Source organism: Vombatus ursinus, unplaced genomic scaffold (assembly GCF_900497805.2).
Source record: "Vombatus ursinus unplaced genomic scaffold, bare-nosed wombat genome assembly UNPS02014799.1, whole genome shotgun sequence".
Lineage (NCBI taxonomy): Eukaryota > Metazoa > Chordata > Mammalia > Diprotodontia > Vombatidae > Vombatus > Vombatus ursinus.
This window is the reverse complement of record NW_020954577.1, coordinates 25,157,743-25,169,754: the sequence shown is the minus strand read 5'-3', so window position 1 is coordinate 25,169,754 and position 12,012 is coordinate 25,157,743.

The following is a 12,012-nucleotide window of genomic DNA, read 5'->3' as shown; positions in this document are numbered from 1 at the left end:
ATATTATATTATATTATATTATATTATATTATATTATATTATATTATTAGTTCTTATGATCTGGGATTTTGGTCCTTCCACCCCCCGAAGAGATGTAAAAGTGGAGCTCTGGATGAGCCTACTGATAATGTGAGGGGAAGGGTTATCAAATCCTTGACAACTTTTTGAGCTATATTTTGTTAAAAAAAAAAAAAGAACTTGGGATTACTACCAAATAATGTGCCTTCAACACAGAAGTGGGATAAAGGAAGCCTGGGGGCTGATGTGAAGTATTAAAGCATGGTTCTCAGTTGTAAGCTAATACTACAGCCTACACCCTGGGTGTAGGCTGGCTTTTCAGACAGACCAACTTCCTCCCAGTTTGTGGGGTTTGATTAGCCCCTGACCATAACTGCTTCTACTAAACAGTGGGATTTTACTTTATTATCCCTGGGGCTATTTGTTTTAACACTGAATCCCTGGAGCATTACTTTTTTGGGGGTAGAGAGAATAGAAGAGATGTGGGAGGAAGGTTGTTGGAGGTGGAGAGAGAAAAGGATAAAATATTTGTTTCCCGGGCAATCCTTCTGGTTGTAAGACATAGGAGACCTTTTTCAAAAACAAATTCCTCAGTGAATTAATTAATTGATTGGTTAATTCATTTGAAAGTGTTTTCTAAGCCTCAGGGTACAGTTGAAATAGTGCTGGATTTGAATTCAGTGGTCATTAGACAACCAACAAGCAATTAAGTACCTGCTAGACACTGTCCAAGGTGCTAAGCATACACATGCAATAAATAAAACAATTCTTATTTCCAAGCAGCTCACATTCTAACAGAGACAAGTACAAATATAAGTCTATACTGAACAAATATAAAAAGAATAAATACAAATAAATATGAAGCAGTCAATACCAAAGTATTCTGAGAGGGAGGGCATTAGCTGTTAAGGAGATCAGCAAGAGCTTCATGTAGAAGGCAATCCTTTTCTTGTGTCTTGATTGGGGAGAGGGAAGAAAGAGGAAGATGAATGGGTTTGGATCCCATCTCTGGCACTATATGGCCTTGGGTAAATCATTTTACCTCCATGGGTCTCAGTTTCTCTCATCTGGAAAATGAGAGGATTGGTCTTTTTCAAGTCCAAAGGCCTTTGAGGTCCTTTCCAGTTCTAAATTCCCTGAAATACTATGGGTAGGACATTATGCTAAGTGCTAATGTCCTGCTCTCTAAGACCTAGCAGAAAAGTTGATGGGACTAGGGAATGGAGACATTGGAGTGAAATCTAGCTGTTTCAGAGCTAGGATCTAACAGCTGCTCTGTCTTCCCACTTAAACCAATAGAGCCAAGTTGAAATGCCAAGAGTCCATTTCTTCTATAAGGGAGACTTGGGACAAGGCTGCCAAGCCTGAGATAACCCAAGAGGTAATTAAATCAGCAAGACATTCTTTTTCTTGTCCTTGCCTTTCCTCCCCTCTCATCATTACCCTTCCCCCAGAGCCTGGGAAATAAAATGCTAAATCAGAAGAAAAGGAAGGGTTATAGAGATAATGGGAAATTAAAACATTTGCTGCAGGAATCCTGCCTGGATGCTTCAGGCACTGTGGGACCATCTGTGTCTGTCTGGCTCCAGAACAACTCCTCATCCTCAGTGGAATAAAATGAAGGACCTAATAATACCAAATAATGATCAGCATCTTCTGGCAACATTAAGTTCCCTCCATTGATGGGCCAAGGATGGAGGAAGAATGAACTCCTGAAGGAATTTCAGGTCTGTATGCCTAAATCCTTCCCCTTCATCTATTCAATCCTCACTCATTGTATTTTTCCCACTTTACCTCCAGCCATATCACAAAATCTCAGAGTTTGGAAGGACCTCAAAGGTCATCTAGTGCTCACGGTTCTTTGCCAGGGGTCCATGAACTTGTATTTGAAATATTTTGATAGCTGTATTTCAATATTATTGGTTTCCCTTGTAACTCTATGTATTTTATTTTATTTTATGCACTTCATTCATTTAGTTTTACTCATTGGTTGCCAAAGGGGTTCATGCTACCAAAAAAGCTTTAGTCCAACCCATACCTTAATGAAATTCCCTTCCACAGTATACCTGACAGATAATCATCTAGTCTGTGTTTGAAGATGTCTAGTGAGGGAGAACCCTCAGTGTACCCCAAGGCAGCCTGTTCTACTCACATATGTATAAATCCACAATGTCCACCTAGATTTGTCCTTTGGGGACAAAAAGAACAAGTCTAATCCCTCTTTGATATGACAGCCAATATGCCTGCTCTGTGCTCCTATATTGTATCATGTACATACTAGAGATAGAAAATTAGTTATGATACAGACCTTGTTATCAAAGACTATACGATGAATAAGAGGGATATATACAGACTATATGTGGAGACTAATTATGTATGGAGAGATTGTGCTAGTCCAAATGCAAAGCAAAAGTCAATAATTGTGTTGCTGGCATTATTATTATTATTATGCATAATAAAGGCAGAAATGTGGAACAGGGGCAGACTGTCACCCGATTGCCTCAGACCCCACACAACTCGTGTGAATTTTGGGGGGTAAGGAGTGCCTGAAATGGTTTGGGAGATACAGTCTGAGAAGAGATTTTAGCGCAGATAAAATAACACCCCACCCCCAAGCCAAAAAATTGTCTGTATCTAGGGACTTCAAGTCAGCACCAAGAGAAGAGTGATTAAAAGAAAGACTGAATCTTAGCTTAGAAGCTTCAGATAGCTTTTACTGAGCACTTGCTGTCCATGAAAAGAGCTTTGGCCTGTACTCTCAGGGAGAGGCTTACTAACAATGGCATCCCAATGGATGATAGCATAGAATAGAGCAGAGATGGCCCTGAAGAGGATGAGTATCTGAAGCCCAGCACATTGTGGCAAGTGGCATCTCAGTGACAATGAAACCATTGGAGACACCTAGCAGAGATGACCATTGGAAATGATAGAACTCTTAGCAGAGAGCACACAATGCCTAATGTGATGTCCAGCGGAAAACAGCAGAGGGCAGTATAATGTTATTGTTGTTCAGTCATGTCCAACTTTCTATGACCCCATTTGGGCTTTTCTTGGCAAAGATATTGGAGTGATTTGCCATTTCCTCCTCCAGCTCATTTTACAGATGAGGAAACTGAGGCAAACAGGGTGAAGTGACTTGCCCAAGGTCACACACCTAGTAAATATCTGAGGCTGGATTTGAACTCAGGTCTTCCTGATTCCAGGTCCGGCATTCTATCCATGGCGCCACCTAAAGACTACTCTGCAGCTTTAGAGATGAGCATTGCTACAACTACGCGTGTACCTTGGCCACTTATATTCCTAAGTATGAGCCCTCCATGCCTGTGCTTGGCCATATGAGTTCGGGCATTTACTCCTTCATTATGGTATGTGACTTTCTGTGTTCTCTCCATGTATGTCCTCCACTGGTGTTTCCAGATCAGACTTTCTCTCCCTCTCTCTCTCTCGTGTATATGTGTGTGTGTGTGCGTGTGTGTGTGTGTGTGTGTGTGTGTGTGTGTGTGTGAGAGAGAGAGAGAGAGAGAGAGAGAGAGAGAGACTTCCTTCACTAGTGGTATGGTAACCTGTGGGAGAAGTACCCCATGTGTGCCTAGGAAAATCTTTTTCTTGTTCCCTGATTTGCTGCACTGTTCGACTAAATGCCCTTTTATTTGAACTTTAAAAAATTTTATTTTATGTCCTCTGATTGACTGGATGAAATAAACTCATCAGAGGGGGATGGGGCAGTGCTTGAGCTATAGTTTTAAGTGGCTGCTGAATTATACCCATAGTAGAGTAGGTTTCTGGAGGGCCATGTGTGGGAGACTCCTCTGTTACCACATGTGAGTGTGGTAAAAACAAAAGGGATGTCCAGGCAAAGCTTTGGACAGTTCAAACTATAAAAAGTTTGAGAAGGAGAGAACATTTTTAGCTGGAAGAGTCAGGGAGGCTTCATGAATTGGATGGGAAAGATTTAAATAGCCAGGACAGGAAAGTGAGGGAGACTGTGCTTGGCGTGGGGAGTTTGAACTAAGGCACTCAGAGAGCATCACCCAGAATAAGAATGGCAGAAGGAGAGTAATCCAGTTTAGATTGCTACTTAAACTCCTTATGCCTAGTTTGGGCCTTGGTATTACTCAATGCTGTGGGACTGGTTAACCCAGGCAATGTGGCATTGTGGGAAATGCATTGAATTTGGAGTTCATGGCGTGGAAAATGCAGTGAAATTATCTTTTAGCATCCTTGATGTCAGGCAGTGACTCAGGGAGGAAGGTGAAAGTTCATGAATGTGTTGCCCAGCACTAAAAAATGACCTAAGGCTCGTGTAGATGTCGAAAAACAGCAAGGTTTTAGGACCTCAGAGGCCCTTGGTTTTATCCTGACCTTGCCACTTAATGGCTGAGTAACCTTAGAAGTGCCATTTAGCTTGTTTGGGCCTTAGTCTCCACATCCATAAAATGAGTACTTTGAGCTAAATGATCTCTCAAGTTCAAATTCTTCCAGTTCTAAATGCTGCAAAGGCCATCATGTTTATAGACCTTGGGAATCTGCCTTAAAAAAAAATCCCTTGTGTGGTATGATGAGTTGAGGGCCAAAGAAAGGACTTTTCATTTCATCTCTCTGCTTTGGTCATCTTACAAGACCACATTCAGTTTAGGCCAAGGGCAAGAAAAGCTAATCTGCCCCCTATGATGTAATGGCACCATATGGCCCGGTTCCCAAGAGGTAATGGGCCTGTGGTTTGGTATGGAACTTGTTTAGGCAGGTTTCTGTGGAGTGGAAGAGGAAAGGAAGAATAATGAAGAAATTTGACCTCAAATGAGTTTTAACTGTGTGCATCTGGAGGATTATCTGGAAAAGGTCAGAGTCAGAAGGCAGAGCCCAGTGCAAGGATTCATAACAAGTTCAGAGAAGGTCTAGGTTTTAGGCTATAAAGTTCAGTGCTAAAGATAGACAGGAAATTGAGTGAGTTTAATTTAATTGAGTGAGTTAAAATCTAGCCATTAAGGGATCATGGCATTCTGGTTGAGTACCCCAGGGGATTGTTCTGTGTTGTGGAATATTTTTTACTAGCGACTTGCATGAAGACATAGATATTATGCTTATCAAATCTGTAGATAATAGGAAATGATGAGTGATAGCTGCAGTGTTGGATGATAGGGTCAGGATCCAAACAGAAGTTGATGGGCTAGAAATATAGGTAGATTTTAATAGGGATGAATGTAAATTTAACAGAGGTTCAAAAAATCAATTTCTTAAGTAGAAGATCAGAGAGATGGGGATACAAAACATTTCCTGTGAAAGATATTTGAGTGTTTTATTGGGTAGTAGGTCAACCATGAGACATTTAGCCAATGTATGCTAAATTGAAAGGCTTGGTTCCAGAATGAAAGAGATGTGACAATCGCCCCCCCCCCCAGTTCTCCATTGGTTGGACCACATCTTGAGTATTGGGTTCAGTTCTGATTACCACATGAGAGCCAGAGTTGCACAGTAGATAGAGAACCATTTTCTAAGTCAGGAAGACCTGGGTTCAAGGCCTACCTCTTCTTCTTGTTGTTTATCCTTCATTCTTTTTTTTTTTTTGGCAAGACAATCAGGATTAAGTGACTTGCCCAGGGTCACACAGCTAGTAAGTGTCAAGTCATCATTCTTGAAGAGGACCAATGATATCACAAGGGTGATATCTTGATGTGCAAGTGAATTTGGATTTAAGCGAGACAGATCTGCACAAAGTCATCAGCCTCACTCTCTCTTCCAGAGTCATTGGAGTCAAGTGGCAAGACAAAGGTCAAGACACTGGCAATGGTGCAGCCCCACCTCTTACACATACTGGCTATGTGACCCTGGGCAAGTTACTTAACTTCTTAGTGTTTTAGGAACTCTGTAAGACTATAGAGCAGATGCTGACCTGCACTGATAGAGGGAGTTCCCTCACCTGGAAATTCCCTATGCCAATGGAAGCACAGATCCGGCCCCTGTCTCTATCTGTTTGTCAACTTTTATAAGGACCATTAACAGACTGGAACATTGAGTAGGAAAGTGAGGAAATCTGGAGATCCCACCATACACATTCATTGAAGGATGTGGTTATTTAGCCTGTGGAAGAGAAATCTTGGGGTGGAGGAACATGAGAGCTGTTTTCAAGTATTTGAAGCGTTGTCATATGGAAAGATTGGACTTATTCTTATCAGCCTTAGAAGGTAGAACCCAGAAGCAACAGAAGGAAGTTGTAGAGAGACAGATCTAGGCTTGATGCAAGAAAAGACTTCCTAATTATTAGAGGAGTCTAAAAGTTGAATGTGCTGCCTTGGGAGCTAGTGGGTTACCCTTCACTAGAGGCCTAGAGGTATATGACTAGTTATTGGGATAAAAGAAGAGACTTCCATTCAGGTATGGGACCGGATGACCTCTGTGGTTTCTTCTAACTTTGCAATACTGTGCCTTCCTTGCTGAGTTGTTGAGAGAGGCTGTGTAAATCTTAAAGCATTATTGAAATGTGAGTTACTATATTGAATTCTTGAGTTTCTGTTGGTTCACATTCTGGGTCTGCTGTATAATTCATTTGTCATTTCCTTTTCAAACAACATGCCTATTCTAAGTCATTTCTCTTAAATTAAAATACTGTCAAGTTCCATGATCAGCCCTTATGAAAACTCAACTTGGGTTTTTCTTTCCCTTTTTGAGTCATGTTCAAAGTTGGAATTCAAAGGAAGATCAGCTTTGGAAACCATAGTCCTTACTAAATAACTTTAAATATATGGCTATTGGCAAGGGGTGGGGAAGAGTCAAATTGAAATTGAATATATGTAAATTTGGTGTCAAGAAGGTTGGGAAATGTGGTTCCCACAACTCAGTTTCAAAATTGTCTCTGATCTTATACCATTTTGTATAATGTCCTCCAGGGACATAAAGGCATTCAGAAATAGCAATAAACATCATAGCTTAGTGGAAAAAGAAGTGGATTTGGTTAGGAGACCTAGACATGAGTCCAGGTTCATTGGGTCCTGACATATACTATTTTTGTAAGCCTGGAAAATCATTTAACCTCTATTTGCCTCAGTTTTCTCATCTATAAAGTGGGAATACTGTGTTACCTACCTATGTCAGAGTGTTGTTATAAGAATATATGTTTGAAAGCACAGACACTATAAACCATTATAAATAACTAACATCAATAATGGCATTACCTATACCAAATGGACCTAAGACTTATTTCAATTTCCCAAAGGAAAGTTACCTTATTACAGAAATACAGAATCTCAGATTTGAAAAAATCCAGATCTGTATAGGAGTTCCCCTTACAACATCACCAACAAGCAGTCAACCAATCTCTGCTTAAAGAACATTTCCTCCCATAGCCCCCAGTGAAAGAGAAACTATGACTTCCAAGGCAATTATTCTACGTTGGGACAGCTCTAATTTCTAGGAATTGTTTTTCTTCTTACATTAATCCTCATCTTTTTGACTTCTACCCATTACTCCTAACTCTGCTTTTGGGGACTAACAGAAGTAAATCTAACCCATTTTTCACCACGGCCTGGCAAATACTTAGACAGTACTTGAAGGCTGCAATGATGCTATCTTGTCTCATGCCAGGTAAACGTTCCAGGTTCTTGGATTGGGCCTCATAAAGCATGTTTCCAATTCTCTCATCAATTCTGGCCAAGCTCCTCCTAGAGCCTGGAATATAAGGATTAGAACTGAGCTCAAACCCCAGATGCAGCCTGAGCAGGGCAAGATAAAACAGGATTATCAGCTCTGTTAGAGGCAGCTAGGTGGTGCAGTGGGCTTAGAGTAAGGAAGACCTGAGTTTAAAGCTGGCCTCAGATACTTATGAGCTGTATGATCCTGGGCAAGTCACTTAATCTTTTTGGGCCTCAGTTTCCTCATCTGTAAAATAGAGATAATAATAGTACCTTCTTCATAGAGTTGTTATGAGGGTCAAATGAAATAATATTAATAAATTGTTTAGCACAGTTATTGGTAGATAGTACTTAATAGATGCTTCCTTCCTTTATTCTTTCCTTCTTTCCTTTCTTCCTTCTATTCTTCTACTATCCTTCCAGTTGTTTGTCCTTCATTTTCAAAGAGGACGAATGACATCACAGGGTGATGTCTTGACTAATGTGTGAATTGGATTTAAGTGAGGCAGAGTTGCAAGAAGTCATCAGCCTCACTGTCTCCATCAGAGTCATTGAAGTCCAGTGGCAAGACAAAAGTCAGGATGACTGTCAATGGCACGGGATGAAGCAGATGACCTTGGCATCTTCAGAATCTCACCAAGCTCTAAGCACTCCATAGTGTCTGCTTTAGCCACCTTCATGGCCATTGGAACAAATTGTTCTCATCTATCCATTCCACCGGGGGGAAGTCTTCACATGCTTGGGGTAGATAACCCCCCCCCACAACTCACCAATGGGTTTGTAGCCCCTCAGTTACCCTCAATCTGGTTTAACCCATCTGCTGAGATGGTTTTACCTGAGTGTGGCTGCTGCTACAGCTTCTTGGAGCCACGGGGAAAGTTGAGTGCCAGGTAGACACCAAAGGTAGATGAGCAGCCTTGAAAAGTACGTGGCAAGCCCTCATACTACAGGTGCTAGTCCTCCCTGAACACCCCATACATTCTAATCTTCCAGTAATTCAGTCTAAAACCACCTCAAGTCTTTCGTGTTATCGGGTCATATAGCTGACTTACCTTGAATGTGGTGTCCACTATGATCCACAGATCTTTTTCATAAGAACTGTTTTCTAGCTACTCTTTCCCCATCCTTTGCTTGTGCTATTAATCTTGTCAAACCTAATTATAGAACTCTACATTTGGAATTAGTCATGTTCTTCTTAAACTGTCGTTTCAGCCTATTGAGATCTTTCTGGATCCTTGGGCAATGACTTAGGGAAGGAGCCTGAGGGGAAGGTTACTTAGTGCTAAAGTAGGACCTGAGGATCATGTACATATACAAAGATAGCAAGATTTTTCTGACCAGGACAAGTAGAAAAGATCAAGCAGTGGTTAGACATATAGGAGAGAACATGGAGAAAGAAGGATCACCGAAACCAAGAGAGACATATAGGCTATGGGGCAACTGTTCCAATTCCTGCTTGCTCTGATAAACTGGGCCCAAAGGAGCATGACTACTACATCTCCCCTCAGAGTTGGAGGGGTAGCCCTGAGAGGTTGGCATTGCTTTTCCAATGATGTAGCTCATGAACTCCCACAAGTGTGCTTCTTGCCATGATTCTGTTAGCATCAATTCATCAGCCATCTTTAAGTAGCTTTTAGAAAATGGCATTTACTAAGGTGATATAAATAAGAACAGTCATTACAAAAATCCCCTCAAAAGTCTGTGCCACATTTTCCTGCCAGCACATACGGAGTCTAGAGGAAAGTGTACCCAACCTTAGAGAAAAGTGTGACATGTGGCAAAGGGTGACTTATAGCTCCTGAAAGTCCTTTTGCTATAGTCCTTAAAATGTTCCCCTTCGGCACAATGTAGCTTTTCTTCTATTTTCTTCATTGTGGCTGGTTTGTCCTTGGCTCCTCATACAGACATTACCATCAGCCACTCCTGGATGCACTAGGCTGCCAAGGAAAGAGCTGGAAACTTCGAAGTTCTCAAGGCTCTTCCAACCATGGAAGGAAGGAAGGAGATCAAGACCAAGGCTGAGGCCTAGAGGATCCCATTGATCCCTTCCCAGAGGGTTAGCTGGTCAACATCCAAGCACTCAAACTCCTGCTTCCTGAAAACTACCTCCCTAGTTTTATGCAGCCTCCAGAGGCCATAGTCACATCCCTGAGCCAGGACAAACAGACTTCCTACTGCATATAGGGAGATGTTCACAGCTAGATGTGTTCTCATTGATAAATGTATCAGAGCATAGTGGCTTATCACTTTTTTAGGTGGGTGGGGTTATTTGATTGATGGACACAATCACTCAATCTTACAGGAAAAAGTATCAGAGCTAGAAGAAGTAGTCAGAAATATAGACTAGGAGAGCAACAGATAGTACCCCTGTTCTTTTCCTTTAGCATTTATTCTTTACCAAGTCATTATAGGATCATAGATTTAGAGCTATGCAAGAACTTTGTCCAACCACTCATTTTACAGATGGGGAAACTGAAACCTGAGGGTTCAGTGACTTCCCTAGGTTCACACAGCTAGTAAGTTTCTAAGGGTATGATTTGAACTCAGTCCTTCCTGATTCTAGGTCCAGTACCCCATTCACTACACCTTGCTTTACATGCCTCTACTTTAAATACCATTCAGCAAAGATTTAGGGAACAAAGTAAGCTTTCTCATTCTTGTTTCTACACAGTTCTTATGGGGATTTTGGCAGAATTCCAAAAATATATTCTTGGAGTACAAGATGCCCATCAGGACTTAAGTGAGAGTTATAAAGATATTCTAATGTTGTAAGATCATTGTCTGAGACCATAGATTTCCAATTAACACCCAAAACAGACAGTGGAAAGAATAAATTTAATTTCAGCCTTGGCCACTGTGATTTTTGTTGGTTGCCTTTAGCTGGGTGCGGTAACTCATAGCCTAAATATTGTCAGCCTTGCTCTTTTCAGGGAGATGTTTTCTAGTCCTTGCACCATAGTTGATGGGAACCAAGGACCTAGCAAATTACCCAGAAGCAATGAAGCCTAGAACAGGGTGGCAAGGAGAAGCACAGTAACCTGGAGACCAGAAGAGAGCCCAAAAAGGGGCGACGCACTCACTGACCAGTGGAGATCAGAGGTGCAACATCCAGCAGAGGGCAGTAGAGAGTAGTATCCTGACATACCTAGAGTATATAGACAGCCCTACAGCCTTGTGTGAGCCAGTCAGTCATGGACACACATGCGTGACCTCATGTGTCCTGCATGTGTGTGCCATGGCCACATGAGTTCTTCACATATGTTCTCTGGTCACAGATGTTTCCTTCAAGTGTGTCATCCAGTTGCGTCCTCCCAATGCGTGCTTTCCCCAACTGGTGTTATAGTAATTGGTGTGGGGGGAGTATGTCCCATGGATATATATATAGGGTCCTTTGGTTGTCACTATTTTCTAGGCTATTTTATTAAATCCCCTTAAAAAACTTATAGTTAGGGGGGCAGCTAGGTGGCACAATGGATAGAGCACCGTCTCTGTAGTCAGGAGGACCTGAGTTCAAATCCAGTCTCAGATACTTGACACTAGCTGTATGACCCTGGGCAAGTCACTTAACCCCCATTGCCTCACCAAAAACAAACAAAAATAAACCACTTACAGTTAGCTTTTGTAGTTAACTTAGTCTTCTAGTTAACTATAAAAAGTAAGCAGGGTATGGGTATGTAAATTATATTTTTAGTGAGTGTTAACTCATAAAAATGCATAGACCCAAGACCCAAGGTAGTGGTTATAGGGGCCCACATGATTGGGAGGTGTACTTCAGATGCTTTATATATTCAATCAGTCCTTTGCTTCTCTCTATCCCAATTCATCACCCAGGCAAGAAAGACTGAATCCACTACAAATTAATGTTCTCAAATCTCACTTAGTCTCTTGTGCTACATGGAAATGTTTTATTCTTCCCTGATTGACTCTCTCTACCACACTTTCAAAGTGGCTGTTTTAAATCTTCTTTTCTCTCTGCAAGCCCCTACCACCACCCACAATCCCCTTTTGTCAACTTCCTTGAGAAAACAGTCCATCATGAGTCTCCTTTCTTCCCCTACTCCATAGCTACTCTCCATTTCATCATGTAGTCTCCTTTTTCAGTTTCAGAATATGAGCTAGCCCTTCTCCTTGTCAAGGTTGACTCTGTTTTTGCCCTTGATTCTATTCCTTTTTTTCTCCTCCCAGAGAATGCAGTATCATACCCTCTGTTTCTCTCATCTTCAGTCTCTGTCTATTGACATCTTCCCTGCTGCGCAGGAAGCTATACAGGTCTCCCTTCTCCTTAATAGCCTTGATTTTCCCTTGCCTCAAAAGTCTGATTATCTATCTATCTATCTATCTATCTATCTATCTATCTATCTATCTATCT